At 39.3% G+C, this 17,798-nt stretch overlaps 1 protein-coding gene across 40 annotated transcripts in view; it reads left to right on the top strand.

The window, feature by feature from the left end:
• Positions 1-17,798, top strand: part of ZBTB20 (zinc finger and BTB domain containing 20) — a 641,091-nt gene that overhangs the window by 226,282 nt on the left and 397,011 nt on the right. For 25 of the 40 annotated variants that reach the window (XR_014563580.1, XR_014563581.1, XM_083736534.1 and 22 more), the window contains one exon: positions 1,040-1,096. The gene's annotated coding sequence lies outside the window, so the exon portion shown is untranslated. Of the gene's footprint in view, positions 1-1,036; positions 1,097-17,798 lie in introns of all 40 variants that reach the window. The other 15 variants (XR_014563582.1, XM_083736535.1, XM_083736548.1 and 12 more) reach the window with 1 other exon arrangement.

Below are 17,798 nucleotides of genomic sequence, written 5' to 3'. Positions count from 1 at the left end.
CCAAAGAATGGCACAAATATTTCACAATGTGTCCAAGGAAGGGTTCAACATGTGTTCCTCAAATAGCATTTTTCTATGCTGCATGGCAAACATTTTTGAAACTGAGGAGTTTCACAAGTAGTTTGTGATGATATGGGGTCTGCTTTTCAAAGTAAAAAAAACTTGTTTAAAAAGCCACTCAGCACAAACAGGACCCATGGCACACCTAAAACAGTTCTTACTGAGTAATTCTAAGCTTCTCACTGCAAAATCTCTTTTATATAGACTTGACTTAGGACTTACTTTAAATTTTCTAACATAATTTATATATTAGGATTGTATTAATTTTATTTGAAACTAAGTTCCAAAAGAGTAAAGTTAAAAAATAATAATTTTACCTTTTTACTTTTGGCTGTGTGCTTTTAAAATAATAATCCTTACGGAATGAAAGAAAAAAAAACTTCGAATAACTACTTAAGTTCACACTTGAGACATTTCTGAAGTTTCACCAGTTAATACAAAGCCATTTGTAACTTACAGAAATTCTAAAAGCATTAGACACTTGGTTTTTTTAAAATAGATTTTTTAAAATGTGCAATTTTTAGCTCCTAAATTATTAAAAGTATTTACTTGCAACATTCCTCATAAATGCATCTCTCGGCTAAGAGAGAGTGGTAAAATGTTCATTATTGCAGTCAATTACTTTTGTTCTTAATAGAGAAAGAAACCTCACTTTTACTGAAAAATGAGTGGCAATTTTATCCAGGGATCTATTGACACTTCCATATTGTGATGCCATATGTAATTTCTCTCCCCCCCAAAAAATATATATATAAAGGCAGTATGGTGACTATTAGTGCCATACTTGCATGCTTATCACCTGCACTGTAGCTGTGAATGTTTGGGTGTTTTGTCTTATTTAAACAGATGGCTATATGTTGATGTATATACACAATAAGGTGCCTACTTACAGCTAAATGCTTAGTCACTTCAATGTTATGAAAATGAAAGACGTTCGAGAAGATCACTAAACACAAGTCTTTTCTTTTATTTTCAGCAGCACAGAAAAGAAGTGTTAGGAATTGCTTTTACCCCCTTTGGTATCCGACGAAGAAAGGTAACATTAACTTGAATATTGAAAATAATTAAGTTGTTAAAACTTCTATATGCTGTGTGGTTGTTATAGTGCTGTTAGGGTTTGTTTGTTTGTTTGTTAAAAAGACTGTGTGTATTGGGTACAGAGGCAATTTAAAATGTCAGGGACTGACCACAAAAATCTTAATCTCGAGATGGTAGAGTTCTCCCCAATGCACCCTGGATTAATATACAGTTGTACCTTGGAAGTTGAACGCAATCCATTCTGGAAGACCGTTCGACCTCCAAAATGTTCGAAAACAAAAGCACAGCTTACGATTGGCTGCTGGAAGCTCCTGCAGCCAATCAGAAGCCCCGCCGAACTTTTGGCTTCCAAAAGAACATTCGGAGACCGGACCAGTCACTTCCAGGTTTCAGTCGTTTGGGAGCCAAAACATTCGAGAACTAGGCTGTTTGAAAACCAGGGTACAACTGTAGTAATGATCAAGTTCCTCCCCCCCCCAAAAAAAAATCAGGAGACCTTGGGTCATCTTTTTGTGTCAATCCAAGACAAAAGAAATATGACCCAGTCCTTGTCTTTTTAAAGGAGCCCCTTATTCAGTGTATTAGCAGTGTAGTGGAGGTCTTTGCCCTCACTTTTAAAAAAGGCACACTATGAGGACTTTGCAAAATGAAGTCAGAAAAAAACTCTTAATATCATAATTTTAAAAATAAGAGCATTCAAATTATTGTAATGCTGGCTGAAATGAGCACTGACATCATAGTCCCTTGAACATATATGCCCATTATTCCATTATAATCACAGAATTAAAAGCAGCAGACCTTGCTAGTTTCCTGTATGGTGTAATTATACATGTTTCAGAAGTTATTTGGAGTACTGAATCTTGGACAGGTGATTTTTAAATTATTTGTAGCGTTGCAAATTTTTGTTAAATGTCTCCCACACTGCTACAACTTCAATTTTTAAACATTCGTTTTTTTGTTTCTTTCTTCAATAGAATGTGTTTACTACTAGAAATAACTTAAATTTTGAATTTTGGAGGCATTTATAGAATAGGGATTGAACTAATATGACAGCTTGCACTGGAAATGTGATGTAAATTATGTTGGTCAAGCATAAATCCACTGAAATCAATGGATTTCACCTACTCCCCCAGTTCATTTCAGTTTACTCTTCTCTTATATAAATATATATAAGAAATACAAACATAATTCACCTAGCTCACATATAATGTGGAAGCACAGTTTATCACTGCGTGAATGAGCAGGGGGGAGCCTGGGCAAAGCCTAAGGCTCACCTGCCTCTCCCTTTTCAAGACCCCCATAGTCCTGCAGTGGCCAGGGCATCTAGGCTGACCAAGTTTTTGGTTTCCTGAGCCTTCAAAATGAAGTGCCTTCCACACTATCTCACCAGTCCAGTAGCATGAGGAGCACACTAAGTGGGAGGCTGTGAAGTGCCGGAAAACCACCCTTATTCAGGCCAGAGAATTTACTCTGTAGAAATTCCACTTTTCCAAAAGGGGGAGTTGACCAAAGGCAGAGTTCATTTCTAACCCTTCTCAGGACTAGTAGCTCAGTACAAGCTCTTCCTGCCTTTCCCTGTGGGATCCACTGCCTTTTCGTGCCTTGTGGGAGGAGTATATGAGTCCAAGGCTTTGTTTGGGCTCTTTCTTGTGGATGGACTTAGACCGCTGAACCTTGGTTTAGTGTGTTGTGCAAATGTACCCTTTTATGTATTCAGCCTCTCCTCCATTTTGCCTTTGAAATATGAAATGATGAATTTAGGCAACCACAGCCCCCTGTCCTCAAGTAAGGGCCACCCTTAGATTATTTTATGTCAATCTATTGAAAGCCATGGATCAGCTTTATTAGTCATCACTGAAAAAAATGTGTGTGAGATTGTGTAAGCAAAATAATAATATCCATTGTTAATATCGAAATGCACAATCCGTTCATAGGTTGTTAAGAACATTTTATTTTGATTCTTGTGTTATATATTGTTTTATGAATTGTCCTTTGTTGAAGGATGGCTTAGAAATGTTTAAAATGGTATGTGTGTATAATTTATCTCCCTTTGTATTTACGTAAAGGTGGGAAGCATAGCTAGCAGTAGATAAGAGCACATTTTTTGTTCATTTTTGCCAAGTGGTGCAGAGGAGAACATTAATTAGCTAAAGTATTGGTTGTAACACTGCTTGAAAACAAATAATTAAGTACTGCTCTTTAGTAGGTTTATGCCTACTAAATGTAGCCTTAGGAGTGAAATTTTCTGAAGTCCCATTTAAATAAAACATCCCAATGATCCTAGATGCCAGTGAAACCTTAAGGTTCACCTCTAGCACCTGAATTATGTGTTGATATGAAGGAGTTGGACTCTTGTTTATAATTTCTTAGAATTCCACAGCCCAGTTATTTTTATTTAGTTTTACTGAACATTATTTTGATTTAACTGTGTAAGAAATTCACATTTTTTTTGTATCCACGAACAGTACATTCAAGTGCAGAATGTTAAAACTGTCAGCAATCTTTAAATCAAACTCCTACAATAATGTGCATTTGAAACTCCAGCAGCTCACCAATTTGGCACCAAGCTTGCTCAGGATAGTGTAAAACTGTTAAACCTCTTTCTCGTCTTTCATTCCCTTTCCTTTATTTGGACGTAATTACTGGAGTGGGGCTGTGGGGCTTGAGAATTCATATAGCAGAAGCAGAGAGAGGAAACTGCAGGGAAACTATAAATCTGTGTGTAATATTGAGCTGCAATGTATGCTGAATGCTAGGAGATAGCTGTCATGTGAGTGTTTAGGGAAGAAGGCGTCTAGTTTTCCCGACTCTTCTAATCAACCTTTTCCATGACTTTCAAGCTTTCAAGCCTGCGGGGATGGAAAATGCAAACTCCTAATTCCACATGCTTTTTCAGTTTAATTTTTATGGGTCTTACTTTGTGTTTAATTTCCTATACTGTTAATTAAAGGAGCCTTAATGAGTACAATCAAATGGACAGACAGGACTTTTACAGCTTCAAGTTTAAAATATGGAGATATTTTAAAAGTTGGATGTGTATTTATTGCCTCAGCTACATTTCTGTTTTTACTAACTTCTTTAAATAAGAACAAAAACAAGAGACCATTAATATCAACCAATCTCGTTTCCCTTTCCCTTTCTTTTATTTATAATTCCTCCAACAAAAAAGTATAAGGATGACCTGCCTGTTTGTGTACCCATTAAATAATATAATGCAGAAGCCAGATATAACAATTGGATGGGATATTGGGCAGGGTTGTGAGCAAGATTTTAAATGAGGCGAAACAAAAAAAGTGAGGAGTTCCGTGAAATGTTATCCTAACTTTGATTATCTATAAATCCATATATTGCACTATATGCTGAATAATAGGAGAAATCAGTAATATCTTTTGCTGTAACCTTCATCCACTATGGTTAATTTGGTCTTTCTGTACGGTGTGTGTTTTTAATTGACAGCACTTTGCTTTCACTGTAACTTTTCAAATTTCAGTGTGTTTCCTTTTTAAAATCTGCTTCCTTCCATGCACATATATCATATAGAGTATTCCAATGTTTTTTTTTGGGGGGGGGGAGAGAGATTTTCATTTATGTAGCCAAAAAGGCTACATAAGGAAGGTATCATCAGACTTGGGGAACCTCAAAAGTTTACAAAAGTACAAAAATCTTCAGAGGCAACTCTGAAACTCAAGCAACCTGATGAAACTGAGAGTGCTTGGTGACTGTGGAATATTCACTGACAGTTGAGAGGAAAAATGGAAAACCATGGATTGGGAGGCATAATGGAATAGAGTGGCTGGAATTCTGAACAATGGCACTTCATGCTGCAACATTTTGTTGCAGGTCTTGAAACTGAATTGAATTGAATTGAAACTGAAATACTTTATTGTCACTTGTACAACTTGTATACAGTGAGATTACATGAGCACCCCTCCACTCAGCTCTCTTAGTCTTAATTCCCCTTGTTTACTTACGCACACCCACCAAACCCGAAAGTCAGTTGCCCTGTTATCTTTTCATTCAGCAGCCTAACAGCCCACGGATAGAAGCTGTTCTTTACCCTGTTGGTGTGACTAATCATGCTTCTATATCTTCTGCCTGAGGGCAGGAGATCAAGAAAGTGCTGGCCACCCTGAGAATTTTCCTCACTCTCCTGAGGCAAAGTTCTTCTGCTATTTCATCCATCAGATTCATGGAACAACCCCTAATATCTTGTGCTGTATCCACCACCTTCTGTAGGCACTTCCTATCAGATGATGTCAAACCAGCGTACCACACCATGATGCAGTATGAAAGGACACTTTCTATTGTTGACTGGTAGAAGGAGATCACCAGATGTCGATTGGCATCATTTTTCCGCAATACTCTGAGGAGATGGAGTCTCTGTTGGGCTTTCTTAACCACCTGGGTTGTTGAGATTCTCCTCTCTTCCTCCAAAAGTCCAAGACCATCTCCTTTGTCTTGCTGATATTAAGGTGCTCCCTAGGCACCATGTAGATATTTTTTGGACCTCCCCATTGCTGTGGGGGAAATAGAGGGCATGCTTGAGAATGTAAACTATGCATCTATTACACCTGGACCAAATTAAGAATGCCCCCCCCTTTAGTGTTTTCCCTCACATTGAAACGTTTCAGCAACATTTAAAGGGAAATTATTTTCATGGGAAGAGAAACAAAGTGGCTGGCTTTCTAAAACCCCTCTTCTGAGGTGCTTTTTGAAAATGTCTGCCAGTGCCACCATAAAAAAAGATGCTTCCTGCTCAGTGATCATTATAACCAGATACCATATAAGCAAGGTTAAGACATAGTGACTCAAACCAACTTCATTTTGTAATTTAGGAACAAATACAACCTGAACCTTCTGCTGAATAGAAATACTGAGTCCATCTGTTCTAATAGTGACTGCATAACATCTACGTGGCATCGGTACTTGCTGTTAAATTAACTTACTTGCAGTGGTACTGAGAAATTCTAGATAGGCAGTGTCAAGAACATTGCTATGTATAGTAGGTACAGGGTAATATTAGTATGTAAACAGTGCATAAACACCACATATGCTAGTCTAAAGAGAACACTCATCGTGGCAAAAAATTGTTTCTAGCATGACAAACTTCTGAGAGAGAGATCAGTCTTTTACTCTTTCTGGCAGAGGATCTTCCTGCTGGCTGCTGCTTCTTTTTTAAATAACTTTTTATTTTGAATATCCAGCCAGGATTGGCAGGGCTGTCTGATGGGAAGAGGCCACCAGTGTTGCTGCTGTGGCTGCTCCTGTTGTACCTGCCATGAATAATAGCCCAGTAGGCTAGTTAATCATTACATTGAGGAAACAGGAAAAAGTTACAAAGCTGACCATTGCCCAGGGAATGTGGGCAACCACTTACAGGCTGTCGTCACAAAGTTCAGCATTGTGTGTGTGTATTTGTATTTACTCATATGCATATAAACATTTTTCAGCGTATATTCCAGTAAAGCTAACAGAGGGAGGCGAATCATTGCCTATGTTGATTTTAGGGAGGAAAAAAAGAGAGGGGAAAACTCATCTCAATCCAGAACTGCTTAATCTATTTATAAAACTGCAGTGATAGTGCTCTTTGTCAAACTCTGCTGAAGTTGAAACAGAACTACTTAAAAACAATAACACAACCCAAAATATTTTGGATTCACTTTATTTTGATGGTCCTACACTGGCAGGATTCATATAACCAGGATTCAAGAAAATAGTGAGCATATATTTAAGTTCAGTGTAATCCTGGGGTGTGCATGAAACTGGTTATTTTGTTTCCGTCGTCCTTGCTCACATACAGAGGATTGAATCAATTGCAGGCCTAGACATTGGGAAAGATTTCTAATGTATACATGCAGTAGATTGCTAATTAACATTTATTAAGGCTTTGCCAATGAAACTATATTTGGCTCCTGTCTGATCCCTTTAAATTAGGCATAGCACAAAGCCCTGTTAGTCATATTGGAATACCTCCTTAAGCCATTAGAGCTATTTAGGACAGATAGGTATGTCCAAACTGGCTCACTGGGTGATTCCAGAGTTCTAGCATTTTGGAAGATATTTCTTCTTTCTGCGCATCATGCACAATTTTATAAAGTGTTGCTGACATCTCTCTTCGCTCCAGGTATGTGAGTGTTAAGCAAATGTTTGGCTTAGCATGTCATCCAACCTGGAATCATGGATAAAGTCCCTTCTCCTCAACTATGATCTGGAACCAAGATTTGTTCTGTGATTACATACCGTGGTTAAGGAGGAGAGACCTTAACCATGATCCCCGGAGGCAGGTGAAGAAGACATTAGTTTCCTGCCTTGATCTTACTAGGCTGAGCTCTCTCTCTCTCTCTCTCCTTCTTCCCTCCTCTTTGTCTTGCATCCTTTGCATTTTATAAATATTGTGAGCTGTTTTGAATACTTCAGTTGTAAAACAGTATATAATCAACTAACAAACTAAACTAATGGTAGAGAAAAGCAGAGTAAAAATCAGTATATGTGGTGGAATTTTTCTTAAATTAAATGTGGGGGTTATCTCATCTGGGAGACTTTCTTAGGGAATATCTATAGAGGCTGGAAGAACAATTTCCCCCCAGTAACACTGTGTACAAGAATGTGCTAGATAAGAAAGCTCTCTCCTCCACACAAGGATGTCATTGTTTGAAGCTGTGCTGGTTCTACAGCATCCCTGCAGAACAGGTGCCTCACATATTTGGTGCACCTGAAGAGGTTTTGTAGATTAAAGTACTGTACATACAGTGCTCAGTGGCACTATTAAGGTAACAAAATGAGGTTGGGAGGGAAATTCATCCAGGAGTTGCACTCCTAGGTACAGTTAGTAAAGGGAGACAGTAACTCTCATTAAGCGTAATTAAACCTAATATTGACTGTAAACTGTTACTTACCCTTAACTTCTTTGCATATAATGTAGGAAAGGGATTAACCCAGCAGACAGACACACTAATTACAGTCTCCTTTACATTAAAAGTATGATCAGGAAGGTCTATATTCATAAATAAAACATACTAAGGGATGAGAGACTGAGAAATATGTAAATGTAATGCAGGAAAAAAGAGACCAAAGGTAAGAGAGAGAGAGAGATGGAAGAGTGGAGTGATGCTAGTGGAAGCAAAATGGCACTCTGGCTAATTACCATGAAAAGCATGATAAATCATGGACATGTATCCTTGACTTCTGACTGATAGAGCCTGCTGAGTGCAGTCTCTCATGCATAGCTGCTTCTCCAACTAATTTAAGCAACTGGTGCAAAAATGGAGCACAAGGAAAGAGAAAAAGAGCACAAAAATATTATTAGGTTTCTTTCTTTAAAGTGTGTGTGTGTGTGCTTCCAAAAATAAGTTGTAATAACTGTAAAGTAAACCTATGACTTTCATTTTTGGGTGTTTGTTTTTCTAGACAGCGCCTCATGCAGTCAGCTAATGAAAGAGCCTCATAGCTGGCCTTTTGCAAAGGTATAATTTATTAGTGCTATACGATGAGCTGCAACTTGAAAACATTTTCTCTTCAGTGATGTGCCTTGTGTGGCACTCATGCCTGTGAAGAAGGGCTGTAGCTCAGTGATGGAGCATCTACTTTGCATGCAGAAGGTCCCCTGTTCAATCCCTGCTATCTTCAGGTAGGATTGGGAATGTTCCCTCTCTGAAACCCTGGAGAGCCACTGCCAGTTAGTGGAGACAATACTGCCTTATGCTTCTTTACAAAACCCTGATGGTGGATGGGCAGTGTCAGGCAGCCAAGGGACCATCTCCCCATTGCCAGACATGAAAAGAACCTGCTGGATCAAGTCCAGTGGCCCACCTCATCCAGCATCTCTGTTCTCACAGTAGCCAACTAGGTGCTTGCGGGAAGCTCACAATCAGGATCTGAGTGCAACAGCACTTTCCCCTCCTGCAGTTTCCAGCAACTCATATTGAGAAATACTGTCTCTGACGCTGGAGGTAGAACATAGCCATTATGGTTAGTAGCCATTGATAGCCTTGCCGCCATGAATTTGTCCAATCCTATTTTAAATCCATCCAAGTTGGTGGTCATCATTGCCTTCTGTGGGAGAGAATTCTATAGTTTAACTATGCACTTACATGAAGAAGTTTTGTCTGTCCTGAATCTTCCAATATTCAGCTTTGTTGCATGTCCACTTGAATACCAGATCAGACAGATAAAGGTAAATGGTATTTCTGTGTGCTCTGGCTTCCATCACAGTGTTCTGTTGCGCCAGAAGTGGTTTAGTCATGCTGATCACATGACCCGGAAAGTTGTCTGTGGATGAACGCCGGTTCCCCCACCCTGAAGCGAGATGAGCACCATACCCCATAGTTGCCTTTGGCTAGACTTAACCATCAGGCGTCCTTTACCTTTACCATACAGATAAAGAGTAAACAAATACATTGCAAAATAAAAACCTAGCCGTCATTTAAATGTTACATTATGTGGTTATATTTTCTATTAGCATCTTCAGTTGGGAAATCAAAGAATTTCATGATCCTATCTCTAGAATATAAAATAATAATCTACTGTCCTCTAGTTAACCGTTGTTGTTTTTTTGTAATATTTGTTCTGTTTTAATGCGTGCTTTTCAAAAGCATCTAACATTGTCTTAAACTGAAACTTGCTAATTAAATCCCAAGGCATTCCATAGGAGCAGAGTTAGACCACCAGCTGGTGCAGTTGAGCATACGTACAGTATTATAACAGTGGGATTTCTGTAATCTCCCTTGGGAGCCAGTTCTTTGGTCTAGTTTTCTTTGTGCTTGTACATATCTGGGGTACCTGGGGTTGTTTCTTAAGTAACTGTTTCTGGAGGTCAACTTGAAATCTCACACAACAGCTTTTCTGCCTGTGAGAAGAAAATCCCAAGATACACAACATTATTGTTTCTTCTGTAGGGTTGCTCTCATCTCAAACCCTCAGTGGAATTGTACTCCCTATCCACCAATGTCTACATGTAATAAAAAGCATGCTAACTGCACATGACCACTTTTTCTGGTATAAAATATAAATTATTGAAGGTCCCCAAACTGACAAGGAGTTCTTATTTTGTAACTCTAATATACTAAAAATGAGTTTCCGACTCTGAACCAGAATAAATAGTTGTTTCAGCATAAGTGAAAATGTAAGCAAATTTGTCATTAATGTCATAGTTCATTTGCTCCATTGTAAATGCTATGTTCTATAAGCCAACACAGATATTATGGTTCTTGGTGGTTCTTTCTGTTTAGCAGTAGCAGAGCCCTCCTATGTAAATGAAAATCTCTCGACATTAGTGAGGATTAAATTTACACACCAAACTGCCATATTACTGGTCCATCTAGCAGAGTACTGTCTACTTCAACTGGTGGCAGTCTTCCAGGGTATTAGGCAGAGGTCTTTCCAAGCACTGTTTGCTTGAAGAATCTCAATTGAAGATAACAGGGTCTGAATTTGAGGCCTTCTGCAATCAAATTATATGGTCTGATATTGAACTATGGTGCCAAGCCTCTATACTCATCCTTGGGATCCTGGCAGAATATTGACTTCTGTAAGAGGTGCACTTCCACTCAGCAGAAGCAAGGTGAATGTAGAGGTTTTCTGAAATGAATTTTTCCAAATAAATAAAAAATACATGCTTCTCTTTTTGCAGTCCTATTTTCTGCCTGTTCCAAGGTCAGCAACTTGGTTCATGTTATGTTGATTGTTGAAAAACTGTGCTTGGTAACCACCAACCTCCCTACAGTGTACACCCTTCTCATCTCTTTTCCTTCTGCTGCACCTTTTATATTATGTACTGGAAATTAGATAAAGTTTTTCTAAGAAATATACATGCTCAATTTCCCTTTGTCAAGTTTTCAAATTGAAGAAGGTGAAGTTTTATCTCAGTGTGATGAATATTACAAATTTGGGCAGCAATGTTGCACACAGCTAGGTAAAGGTAAAGGGACCCATGACTGTCGACTCTGGGGTTGCAGCGCTCATCTTGCTCTATAGGCTGAGGGAGCCGGTGTACAGCTTCCGGGTCATGTGGCCAGCATGACTAAGCTGCTTCTGGCGAACCAGAGCAGCACACAGAAACACCGTTTACCTTCCCACAAGAGTGGTACCTATTTATCTACTTGCACTTTGATGTGCTTTCGAACTGCTAGGTTGGCAGGAGCAGGGACCAAGCAACGGGAGCTCACCCTGCCATGGGGATTCGAACCGCCGACCTACTGATTGGCAATCCCTAGGCTCTGTGGTTTAGACCACAGCGCCACCTGCGTCCCTGCACACAGCTAAAATATGGGTCATGTTCAAATAAAACTATATTCCACACATAATTTCACACATAATTAAACACATAAACACATAATTTCAATGGGATTTAAGAGTCTGTAACTGGATATACATATATATATATATATATATATATATATATATATATATATATATATGCTTTCGTAGATTTTCACGGGTACAGGAATGCAGGTTTTGGTGTCCTCGGGTGTCTTCCCGTGTAAAAGTTGGGGTGTCTAGGCGACGTTTCGACGAGGTCTCACTCGTCATCTTCAGGCTGGTGCTTTCGGCTTCTTGTTACTGGAACAGAGCGGGATCTCAATGTTTGAGTTCCTATAAATACTGTAGAGGGGGTGTGGTGTCTAGCCTCCAATGTTCTGGGCAGAGAGGAAGTTCCCAGGCTAGTGTGCCTTTTCTTCTTTTGTTCCTTAATTACTTGAGAGATACCTTGAGTGATTTCTTGAGTGATATCCTGAGTACCACTTAGGTGGGTCATTAGGTGTGGATTAGTTGCTAAAGTCTTTGTGTCTTGACCTCTTGAACTTTGTGAAGAGTTTTCCTGAGAAGATGGCTGTATTGCACTTAGTTGTGCTTTGGCTTGGCTTCGTGTATAGGGGCGAGCTGTGGTTTTGTGGCTTGTGTCAGCCAGATCTGTGTAGGGATTGCAGGGGGGTGCAGCATCCGGAGGTGCCACCATGGATTGGCTACTGGATGGTGTCAGTAATTCATCTGTGGAGAGGGTCTGGGTTTGGGTCTGGTGTGGTTGATTGGTGTTGGCGTTCTGTGTGCCTCTGGATCTGGTGTCAGTTTTTGTGGGGAGGGCTAATTTCCAGATGTCTGGCAAGCGGGATGTGTCGTCACGCTTGTTCATGTTGTGAGGGTGTTTCTCTATCTCGATGGCTTCCATGATTATTCTCTTGTGGTGATGTTCCGTGTTAAAGAGCAATTTGGAATCTGCAAAATTAATTTCGTGTCCTGTTTCTTTCATGTGTTGGAAAAGAGAGGAAGTTTTTTCTTCTTTTTTGACGGCATTCTTGTGTTCTGCGATACGTGCATTTATTCGTCTGTTTGTTTGTCCAATGTACACCCTCACAACATGAACAAGCGTGACGACACATCCCGCTTGCCAGACATCTGGAAATTAGCCCTCCCCACAAAAACTGACACCAGATCCAGAGGCACACAGAACGCCAACACCAATCAACCACACCAGACCCAAACCCAGACCCTCTCCACAGATGAATTACTGACACCATCCAGTAGCCAATCCATGGTGGCACCTCCGGATGCTGCACCCCCCTGCAATCCCTACACAGATCTGGCTGACACAAGCCACAAAACCACAGCTCGCCCCTATACACGAAGCCAAGCCAAAGCACAACTAAGTGCAATACAGCCATCTTCTCAGGAAAACTCTTCACAAAGTTCAAGAGGTCAAGACACAAAGACTTTAGCAACTAATCCACACCTAATGACCCACCTAAGTGGTACTCAGGATATCACTCAAGAAATCACTCAAGGTATCTCTCAAGTAATTAAGGAACAAAAGAAGAAAAGGCACACTAGCCTGGGAACTTCCTCTCTGCCCAGAACATTGGAGGCTAGACACCACACCCCCTCTACAGTATTTATAGGAACTCAAACATTGAGATCCCGCTCTGTTCCAGTAACAAGAAGCCGAAAGCACCAGCCTGAAGATGACGAGTGAGACCTCGTCGAAACGTCGCCTAGACACCCCAACTTTTACACGGGAAGACACCCGAGGACACCAAAACCTGCATATATATATATATATATATATAATATAATCCATAGACTCAAGCAAAATTTAAGTCTTTATTGAAAGCCTACATAAACTGACATATATATCCGGTGACATTAGTGTTCCTAGCCAATTTATGCTACAGATAATGAAAGGGACAGACTGCAACAAAACTCAGTTTGACAGGGAATGCACTGGGAGTTATGTACAGCACTCATTTGAGTGGTGTATGTAGCCCCAGTTGAGGAAAGTCCTTAAATATATCCTTAGTTTAAACTACTGTATAGGAATAATCCTGCTGATTTCAGTGAGACTGCCATATGCTACTATTTATATACAGCAAAATATTTTGCTGTTACTGAATTTATATCAGAGCTAACTTTGCTGAGAATGAAATTATCATTCTAGCCACAATTTTCCTCCATGATCTCATAAATAGTATTTATTAGAGGCATAGTGAGTGCAAGGCAAATGAATGCACACTGGCTTGTGGAACATGTTACTTTTTAAATACTGAGGTGTAATTCTCAGTTAATTGATTTGCATAAAGATTTGCTTATGCACACAGATATATATTGGCATGTATTAGAGTTTTAGTAAGTAAGAACAAACTTTGTAATGAACTCCATTGTCCTTGTATTCAAATATGTTGCTAATTTTTAACTTGAAAAGTTTCTGTTACAGTCCAGGAACAATAGAACACTTCTCTGCAATATATGAAACTCTTGTAAAATTGTATAAACTGTTACAAAAATGAAATAATTTGTAAATAATGTTTTTTTTTTGTACATTAGCAAGGCCATCAAGTTTAATCCATGCTAAATAAGTAGTTTTAATAAATTCTAGAAGGAATTCAAAGAATTAGATGGTTAGTTCAAATTAATATGTGAAGTTTTGGCCCAGCCACTCCCCAACTCCTCTTCTTGACCTTCAACACCTCCTACCCCCAATTAGGTTTGCCAGCAGAAGCCACTCCTGGCAGAATTCATTTTCAGGGTCTAGATTTTAAGCAGAACAATACTATGTCCCCTTGATAGGGTAAGCATCATGGATTGGTATTGCCAGGCATTTGCTGAGCCCCATGGGTGCCCATGGGAATGGTGCAAGGTGTAGTAGCTGCCCCCTCCCTGGGTAAACCTAACAATATGAGGCAAATTTTGCAGGCAAATTGTTTCCTCACTTCTTTTGTGAGACTCTTGCCTGTTAGCACTTTTCAGTTACACATGCTTCTATGTTTTTGTTTATTTGGAGTATTCACTCCTCCCAGTCCTGAAAAATATCAGCGGATGCCCACACCCATGGAGCTGGCCTCCTGCCACTCATCACAACTCCCTTATCCTTGCTGTTCCTGTAAATGAGCAGTCACTGACAAAGGCAAGGAGAAGGAAAGGCATACCCTGCTTCTCAGGTTGTCTCCTTCTGGGTGGTGGTGTGCTGGACAAGCGAATGGGTAGCAGCAACAACATTGAGGAGGCAGTGTTCTGTTCACAGAGAAGTGCTCCAGAGCCTGGGTGCTGACTCTGCCCTTGGATCCCTCACTTGGTCTCTTAACTTCCTTCTTAGCCGTTGTGCCCAGCACTTCCTGTCTGTAACACCCTTGTAAAATTGTTTGCTCCACTCCTATTTTGGCCATGGCCAGTCTGTTCTTCAACTGCATGACTCTTCTATTCATTCTCATCTCCCTGCTTTCTGGTTTCTACCTTCTTTGTCCTCATTTTCTTTTATCCACTTGTCTGTCGTGCCTAGCATTCCTGTCCTCATATGTACAGATTTGGTTGCTTGCTGCTTGCGTGTCGAGGTCCCCAGGTCCACCCCAATAACTCACACATCACACAGAATTTTTGTTTAAGGTTTGAGGAAGCCCTAGCCTCGTGCAAGGAGTTTTAGCATTTCTGGCTGTCAATCAATAAATGGCAACATTAATTTCTTCCCAACAACAAGGGAAGCCCCAATTGCATCAGTGGCCAACGATCAGTTAGCCCGCCCCCAACTTTGGAGTGTCCTGGTGGCCCCCACCGCAACACGTGCTCTCCATGAAGGAGAACACGCTATCTCAAAAAGGATAGTGTAGAGCTGGAAAATAGTCATAAAAGGGTAACTAAAGTGGTCAAGGAGCTGAAGCAAATCCCTATGTAAAAACACATGAGTTTTTTTTAGTTTAGAAAAAGGTTGAAGAAGAGGGGACATGATAAGTAGTGTATAAAATTATGCTGAAGAGGAAGTGGATAAAGAGAATACTTTCCCCATCATACTAGAGTCTGGGATCATCTAATGAAGGTGAATGTTGGAATATTTGGGACAGACAAAAGAAAAAGTCCTTTTACATGCAGCACATAATTAAATTATGGATTTTCCTATAACAAGATATAGTAATGGCTGCCAACATCTATGGCTTTAAAAGGAAAAGGTTACCAATGGTTGCTAGTTATGATGGAAAGGTTACCAATGGTTGCTAGTTATGATAGTATTGGAGGCAGCATGCCTCTGAATACCAGTTGCCCAGGCACATGAGTAGGAGAGTGCTGTTGCACTCATATCCCACCCATGAATCTTCCATAAGTATTTGGTTGTCCACTGTGAGAACCACATGTGGACTAAATGGACCTTTGATCCAATAGGGCTTGTCCTTATTTTTAGGCAAAGAGCGAGACAGTTTGCACGGTCCAGGTGAGCAGAGCATTGTTCAAAGTTGACTGATTTCACTAAGTTAAGTCAAGTCAAGCAGATATATAAGAGTGAATGTTTAATTATTAAGATACAAAAATACAATCTCAATAATAAAGTTACAAAATAATAACAAGAAAGTCATGCACGGGTGGAGGGAAGACGCAGGGCAAGAAATAAGAAGCAAAAAAAGAGAAAGAAATGGATAAATGTTGGTACCTAATGAAATGTAAAAATGTGAATTTACAAATATAATGTATATGTATCACTATGTAAAGATTTCATATAAGTATTGCAACATTAATAAGAAAGAAAGAAAGAAAGAAAGAAAGAAGACTGTGAACAGGACTGTGCTTTTCCGGATGCTGCTCAGAAACATTTGAGGACAAATGCTTACAAGTGCTCATAACATCCATAGCCTAGGAAAGTGTATTATTTTTTCAAAATGTCAAATTTCCCTCAACTGTAGAGTGGAATTTGAAACATAGCATGTTAGAATTTATCAATTTTGATGACATCCATTAAAATCTCTGACTCCCATCCAAGTATATGCACCCATTAAAGAATGTTCATTAAAGTCCTTCCAAACAATTTGCAACTGTTGTGTTCAGCTGTTGTAAGGACAGAGACAAAATCTTAGAGTTAAAAAGAATATGAAGATGCTTATACATGTTTATCAATCAATCAATCAATCAATCAATCAATCACAGGCTCCACTCTGGCTCCGGATCAGCTGAACAGCACTGTTGCTTTTGCAGGTGGGTAGCATTACACATGCAAAGCCAAATAGCTGGATCAGACGAAGAATCCTGTGTACAGGAAATATTTGTATATGCAGTTTGGTATCCAGCTGGATGTATGTGTATGGTCAACTCCTAGCAGGATACTAACACACCTCCCTGAAAAGTGGAGACATGCTACCAAAAACCTATCCAACTTATGACTATTCTGCATTATGAGTAAAATATTAATAATAAAAATGCAACTGGAAAGATATGTTAGAAGGTTCATATTTAGAGGAGACTCCTGAAAGCTATTTAAGTCTAGGTGAAATACAGACACTCACCTTTGATAATTCTCTTTTTGTATGGGTGCAAGGTTATAGCTGGCGTTTTTATAAATAATGATGATAATAAGCCTAAGATTAAATTTAGGAAATGCAAGAAGAAGTTTTGACAGGCAATTTAGTCTTTATCAAACTTTGCTATGCTCTGCAGTCATTAATTTGCATTTGTGACTATTCTTTCAGTATTAAACACCATAATGCACTCAGAGTTATGGTGACAAGAGGTTGGATGAAACAAAGCCTTTTGCAGAAAAAATCTATCATATGTTTCATAAAAAATGAAGTGGTATTGTCTGTGATTAACCGCACAGGCTCAATCTAGCTTCCATCAGTGGAAAATACTGCCATTGACTGTTTGATTTGAAATGGAGCAGGAATGTAGTGCTCACCAAGCTATGCAACTCCATAATAATACCAAGCAGGATCCTCACATCATACTTAGAAATGCAGTAGGCAGAATAATAATTACTTTTGAAGACAATACATATAATGACTTCAGAGATTTCAGTTATAGCCATAGAGAATACGAATTCTATTAAAAGTACAATAACAACGTTGTAGCCCTATTTATCTGTAGTTATCTGTATCTCAAAATGAATCATATTATCTGGTTCTTTTCAACTATATTAGTTCTATTCAAGATTTTAATACTGCTCTCACCCCTGTACTATCTGATCACTTTAATCAAATAACAAGACTAGTATCCATCATGTGAAGCTCATTTTCTCTTGTCTTTCCTTTTCTCCTCCAAGAAAAGAAAAAAAACACACACAACCCTGTGGGTTTTTAAATGGTTTTATGCCTCCTGCCATATGTGTATTTATTAACAAAGTCAAGGTCCAAATAAATGTGCTTTGTAAGAATGTTGAATTTTGAGGTGGCTCTTGGAGCCTTTTGTGATTTCATTCCACAACCTTGTTCCAAGTTGGATGAGCCCTACACAACCTGTCA

Source organism: Podarcis gaigeae (assembly GCF_964106915.1).
Source record: "Podarcis gaigeae genome assembly, chromosome: 4".
Taxonomy (NCBI): Eukaryota; Metazoa; Chordata; class Lepidosauria; order Squamata; family Lacertidae; genus Podarcis; species Podarcis gaigeae.
The sequence above is the reverse complement of the archived record's forward strand: the minus strand, read 5'-3'. Positions and strand labels throughout refer to the sequence as shown.